Source organism: Salmo salar, chromosome ssa23 (assembly GCF_905237065.1).
Source record: "Salmo salar chromosome ssa23, Ssal_v3.1, whole genome shotgun sequence".
Taxonomy (NCBI): Eukaryota; Metazoa; Chordata; class Actinopteri; order Salmoniformes; family Salmonidae; genus Salmo; species Salmo salar.
Window position 1 is genome coordinate 4,288,935 of NC_059464.1, and position 6,789 is coordinate 4,295,723.

A 6,789-nucleotide genomic window follows, 5' to 3' on the forward strand; every position below is an offset into this window, starting at 1 on the left:
ATATTCATTGTAAACTATTCATTTATTGCTCTGATACACACACATCATAGTTCATATTATCATACACTACAATGTTGTGGAATTCTTTACATCTGTGATCCAAAATAGCAAAAGAAACATCCAGCCAGGGCAAAAGAGGGGAAGTATTGGAGTCATAGTGCCCTTGTTACCAAATAGCTTTGTATCGCAAGTGTTAATAAACATTATGCCCACTCCGAGATCAACACCTTCCTTTCCCCTAGACCTATTCTTGAATTTAGTCAGATCTGGACTGGAACAAACGCCTGCATTGTGGGGGTCTCATCTGCCCAATTTCTGAGGTTACTGCTGTGCTGTCTCTATGTTACTGAGGTTTCATCATGGTATGGCAGTGATGGCACTGTTGTGGAAGTTCCCTACCTCTGGTTCAAGGATTTCACACTTGAACTCGATGGGAAGTTTGATCTCAAACATGCCATCATCCAGAGTGGTGTGAGAGCCTGTGCAGAGCCCTTGTGCTAGGGGACAGAACACGGAATATTATTGGGTAAACCGAGAAACAGGATATGATGACATAGTGAAATCACTGAGAATGGTGTGATGCTGATGTGGGTCTACAGTAGGCTACCTTCCTCCATTGAATAGTTGCCAGCTTGTCACATACAAATCATAATTTTGACCAGTTGGTTTTCCCTTTTTACCTATTTCAGAATGTGATAGACGGTGTGTAGCTGTACTCCATTGAACATTCACAGTCCATCATTTTACATTGGGTCAGATCAACGTCAGGATTGTCCTTAGCAGAAACCGTCTCTTGAATGGTGAACTCCACAAAGTATGACGGACACTCAACCCACTGTGAAGATTTTAACTTGAAATAGTTGTTACAACATCAAGTTTTGTGAGCGAGAGTCACATCTATTTACTTAAAATGCTTTTATGATTTTTGGTTGCACCTCATCTCATGTTGGTTAAGTGCCTCCTACTGCTCTCTAAGACAATAGCAAAGTAACATTTTATTTCAATAGCAAAATTGTCATATTTGCCATACAACAAAGAATGAACTCACCGACCTGCATGCTAGCTCCTGTTAGGTTGAGGAGGGTGTAGTAGTTGGTGAGGCGACTCTTTCTGTTGTATGTCTGGAGGGACAGATTGGCCGTCTCCGCTATGATGGGGTCATCCAGGCGCTCTACTGTTGGACAGTCTGGACACATGTCGACGATGAGGTAAGGGCTCACTACTATAGGTCATTACTACAGGTTAGTCAAACTAAAGCAACAATAGACCAGTAGGTCATTCAGCTGAAGGGGTTTTGTGGTTACAGTGCATACTGTATATTTTTCCTGACCTATTGACCTGACCAGGAAAAACAAAACCCTACTAGCCAGACTCTACCTTGTTGGATGGTACATTTTATTGCTGCAGAGTTCCACACTTTTCCCAACATACAGTAGATAGATGCCATACACTGCCCATACACCTGTTTAGTGGTAAGAGAGTTTCATTCAAAAATCATACTCCCCACACCCTTTAAGCCAACCTGGACTCAGGGGTAGACGTAACATAGTAAACTAAAAATCTGGGACACTCATGTTACATTTGGTATGGCATTTCTTAATTTGTGGATGTCCATCATCCATTTGTATGATAGGTTACGAATTGCAATTCATATGATGCGTTACGAATTACAATGTGTATGATATGTTACGAATTACATTTGCTGTGGCTAACGTTAGATAGGTGCCTACGTTAGCTAGGTGGCTAAAGTTAGCTAGGCTAAGGGTTCGGCTTAAGGTTAGGTTCAAGGTTAGGTTAAAGGGTTAGGGGAAGGGTTAGCTAACATGCTAAGTAGCTAAAAAGTAGTTGCTAATTAGCTAAAATGCTAAAGTTGTCCGTGATGAGATTCCAACATTCAACCTTTGAGTTTCTAGATGTTTGCCCGACCAACCACCCTCCTTTTGTTTTTTGCCTTAAGTAACCTCTCTTATCTAACCATACCAAACATAACATATGGGCCGTAGGAGATGGCTGTTATTTTACACGCTCCTAACCAATTGTGCTATTTTGTGTGTTTTCTCGCGTTGTTTGTAACTTATTTTGTACATAATGTTTCTGCCACCGTCTCTTATGACCGAAAATAACTTCTGTATGTCAGAACAGCGATTACTCACCTCGAACTGGACAAAGATATTTTCTTTAACGAGTCAGACACAAAGGATTTACTGCTGACATCGGACCAGGCCCAAATCCCTTTCATTCACATGAAGAAGAGATGCCGATATAGGGGACACAGGTCCAGGTGCTTTGTGAAAGGTCGCCGGCGAGTGGGTAACCCGCCTCTAACATCCGTCCAATTGGCCAATGTGCAATCTTTGGAGAATAAACTGGATGAGCTCCATTCGAGACTTACCTACCAGCGGGACATTAAAAACTATAATATCTTATGTTTCACCAAGTCGTGGCTGAACGACGACCTGGGTAATATACAGTTGGCTGGGTTTTCCATGCATTGGCAACACAGAACAGCTGCCTCCGGTAAGAAAAAGGGTGGTGCTCTGTGTCTATTTGTCAATATGAGCTGGTGTGAAAAATCTAGTATTAAGGAAGTCTCGAGGTTTGGCTCGCCTGAGGTAGAAAATCTCATGATAAGCAGTAGGCCACACTATTTACCAAGAGTTTATCTATATTTTTCGTAGCGGACCTTTTACCACCACAAACCGATGCTGGCACTAAGACGGCACTCAATGAGTTGTTTAAAACCTCTTGAGGATACCGTAGGATACAGCGCATTTTGAAAAAAAATCGTTCCCGTTTTCAACGGCCTACTAATCAAACTCAGAAGCTAGGGCATGCATATACTTATTATATATGGATAGAAAACACTCTAAAGTTTCTAAAACTGTTTGAATGGTGTCTGTGAGTATAACAGAACTCAAATGGCAGTCAAAACCCCGAGACCGATTGAAACAGGAAGTGGAATTCTGAATTGTGGACTCGACTTCTCATCTTTCCTTATTAATCACACCGTTAACAATGGTTCAGTGAGCACTTCCTATTGCTTCCACTAGATGTCGCCAGTCCTTTCACAGTGGTTTGAGCCTTATAGAGTCAAAACTCAGTGAATGACACGAGTTTGAAATTGGTCACAGGGGATGGGCCATCACCATTATGACGCCGGCGGCCATGTCTGCCCCCACCTTTGGATACGGTTTTAAAGGCCATGACATCATCCCCCTCGAATCTTATTGGCTCTCTTGGTGTTACAGGCCTGAAGATTTATGTTATACAACGTTTGACATGTTTGAACGAACCTACATGCGGGAGCATTGCATTTTATTCGGAACTTCAGCCCTGCGCTTGGAGAGAGCCATAGGACGCGCTACCAACATCAGGCTAATGGAACGTGAAGTATGGACTTTTTGACCGAAAATACATCTGTTGTGGACCTGGGATGCTTTCTGATGAAGACAACTAAAGGTAGGCGATTATTGACAATATTATACAAGATGAGATGTGACATGCGATTGTTTCCAAGATGGCGCCGAGCTCTGTATATTAGCTAATTTTCTGAGTATCGCATCTCCTTTTATCGCAAAGTGTGATTACCCAGTAAAGTTAATTTAAAATCTGGTATGACGGGTGTTCTCAAGAGATATTCATCTATAAATGTTAGATTGACAATATACATTTAAAAAATCGTTATAGGATAGTAATTTAGGGAAATGTAGCATTGTTTACCGGGACGCTTTTGAGGGGAAATTATGTAGTCAACCTCAGACAGAGATGTAAAATGCTGTTTTTATATATAAATATGACCTTTATTGAACAAAAGAATGCATGCATTGTATAACATGATGTCCTAGGGGTGCCATCTGATGAAGTTTGTAAAAGGTTAGTGCTGCATTTAGCTGTTTTTTGATTATATGTGATGCAAGTGGTTGGTCGGAAAATGGCTATGAAGCTGATTTTTACGATGGGGTACTCATCTAATATAATCTAATGATTTGCTTTTCCTGTAAAACCTTTTTGAAATCGGACGACGTGGGTCGATTCAGGAGAGTCGTGTCTATAAATGTAAAATATATATATATATATTTTTTTAAATTATGATTTTTTTTTAATGCTAATTGGCGATATGATTTTTCGCTGGATTTTGATCCCGGTGACGGGATGAGACGCTGAAGAGGTTTTAAGGCCATAAGCAAACAAGGAAGTTGTTACGCGAAGTGGAACTGGGGAACCCAACGGCTGACTCAGACGAGGAGACTGGGTTGAAGTAACCAAGGTATTTATTGAAACACAGGGGAGAGATGGAGTGCAGGTCAGGGGAAGCTCGGGGGGGTTGCTGGAAACCAGGTGCGGAGGCTGAGGCTGGAGCGAGAGGGGTTGAGACAGGGTAAGCAGGTCTGGAGGGGAATCCAAGGGAGTAGTAGAGTGGGGAATCCAGGACAGAGTGCAGGATGACGAGACGTGGCACTGGAGACAGGGACCAGAGTCAGAGCGGGCAGAACTGTAGCGGAGAGGAAAACAGTGCCAGGCAAGGAAAACAGGTACAACAGGATAACTGGATCTGAATAGTAACAAACGGCTAGAAACGTAGACTGACTGAGCAGAGATTACAATCTGGCAGCGTGGAAGTGGCAGGGCTGAGTATTTGTAGAGGTCTTGATTATGGAACAGGTTGCAGCTGGTGGGGATCTGCTCTGACTCCAGCACACCTGTCTCTGGCCCACACAATCACACACAGAGAGGGAGAGGGAGAGAGTACTGGGGGAGTGGCGGCAGGTCAAGGAGACACAGGATGAGCAGTAGAGGGCGTTGCAGGAGCAGATGTGACAGAAGTGCTCATCCAGAGGTGGCGCTCCTAGTGGTCAGGGACTTTAATGCTGGTAAACTTAAATCCGTTTTACCTAATTTCTATCTATGTGCAACCAGAAGAAAAAAAACTCTAGATGACCTTTACTCCACACACAGAATTACGGTCTCTATCTTCCTGATTCCTGTTTACATGCAAAAACTAAAAGCAGGAAGTACCAGTGCATGTAAACAGGAATCAGGAAGATAGAGACCATAATTCTGTGTGTGGAGTAAAGGTCATCTAGAGTTTTTTTCTTCTGGTTGCACATAGATAGAAATTAGCTCAATACGGAAGTGATCAGATTACGCACATGCTAAGCTACAGGACTGTTTTGCTAGCACAGACTGGAATATGTTCCAGGATTCATTCGATGGCATTGAGGAGTATATCAGTCACCGGCTTCATCAATAAGTGCATCGATGACGTCGTCCCCACAGTGACCGTACGTACATATCTCAACCAGAAGTCATGCATTACAGGCAACATCGGCACTGAGCTAAAGGGTAGAGCCTCTAACCCAGATGCTTATAAGAGATCCCGCTACGCCCTCAGACGAACCATCAAACAGGCAAAGCGTCAATACAGGACCTTTCTCTTGCCTTTCTAAGAGGATGGTCTCTCAAATAAAAATTCTGGTTGGTTTTTCTTTGGATTTTCTCCTACCATATCCATTGTGTTATTCTCCTACATTATTTTAACATTTCTACAAACTTCAAATTGGAAAGAAAACAATGGTACCAATTATATGCGTATACTAGCTTCAGGGCCTGAGCTACAGGCAGTTTACTTTGGGCACGTCATTCAGACAGTAAGTGGAGAAAAAGGTGGCCTAGCCCTAAATGGATCACTAGTCACTTTTAACAATGCCACTTTAAATAATGCCACTTTAATCATGTTTACATATCACATGTATATACTGTATTTTATACCATCTATTGCACCTTGCCTATGCCGCTTGGCCATCGCTCATCCATATACTTATATGTACATATTCTCATTCACCCCTTTAGATTTGTGTGTATTAGGTAGTTGTTGGGGAATTGTTATAATACTGCACTATTGGAACTAGAAGCACAAGCATTTCACTACACTCACATTAACATCTGCTAACCATGTGTATGTGACCAATAAAATTTGATTTGATTTAATTGATTTGACATCTTAGACTCTGTTGAGACTGAGGATGAATCCTTCAGTGAGGTCAGTGTTGCTCTGGTCCTTCCTCCGCCACCCTCAGGACCTCCGGCTCTGGCACCCCACCACAAGGGCATCCAGGGAGGGGCTGCCCCTCTGCCAACACACACATACAGGGCCACCAGTCACACACAGACCCACATCCTTCCTGTACACAGAACCCTGTGTTAGCCTGGTCGCTAATGCTAATGAAGAAACAAGGCTAAAGAGCTGGGGGCGTACTGTAGAAGGGTTGGGAGAGAGGTAGTCAACGGCCCCTCCTGGGAAGCAGCTAGTGAACTTTCCCCTCTTCCACCAGAGGACATGTAAATAAAGCTTTATCTGCTGTTGACAAGTTACTTTTTGTACATTTAAATATTGAGGGAGTGGGGTATCTGTGGTGATAGTGATTCAAATGGGCCCTGTGTGGAAAGAGAAAAATATTTGCCCTCACTCAATGGGGGTGGCAGTAGGTTAGAGAGGTTGCTGGTTCGAATCCCTGAGCTGCCTAAGGATAAATCTGCAGGGATACTACCTACTACTGTTTTGACCATAAGCAAAGGAACTTTACTCATAAGTGTTCCAGGGGCCCCTGTCCTACCCCAGCCTGTGATGTGTGTACTGTAGGTTGGGTACTGTGACAGCAAAAAAATAAACAATATCCATGCAAATGGACCAATAAATCAAGTATTCTATGGATCAGGATCACAGGATGTGCTGTAACTGTTTGTTTGCATTGCATATCAGGTACTGTACATGGAATGTAAAACATAAAA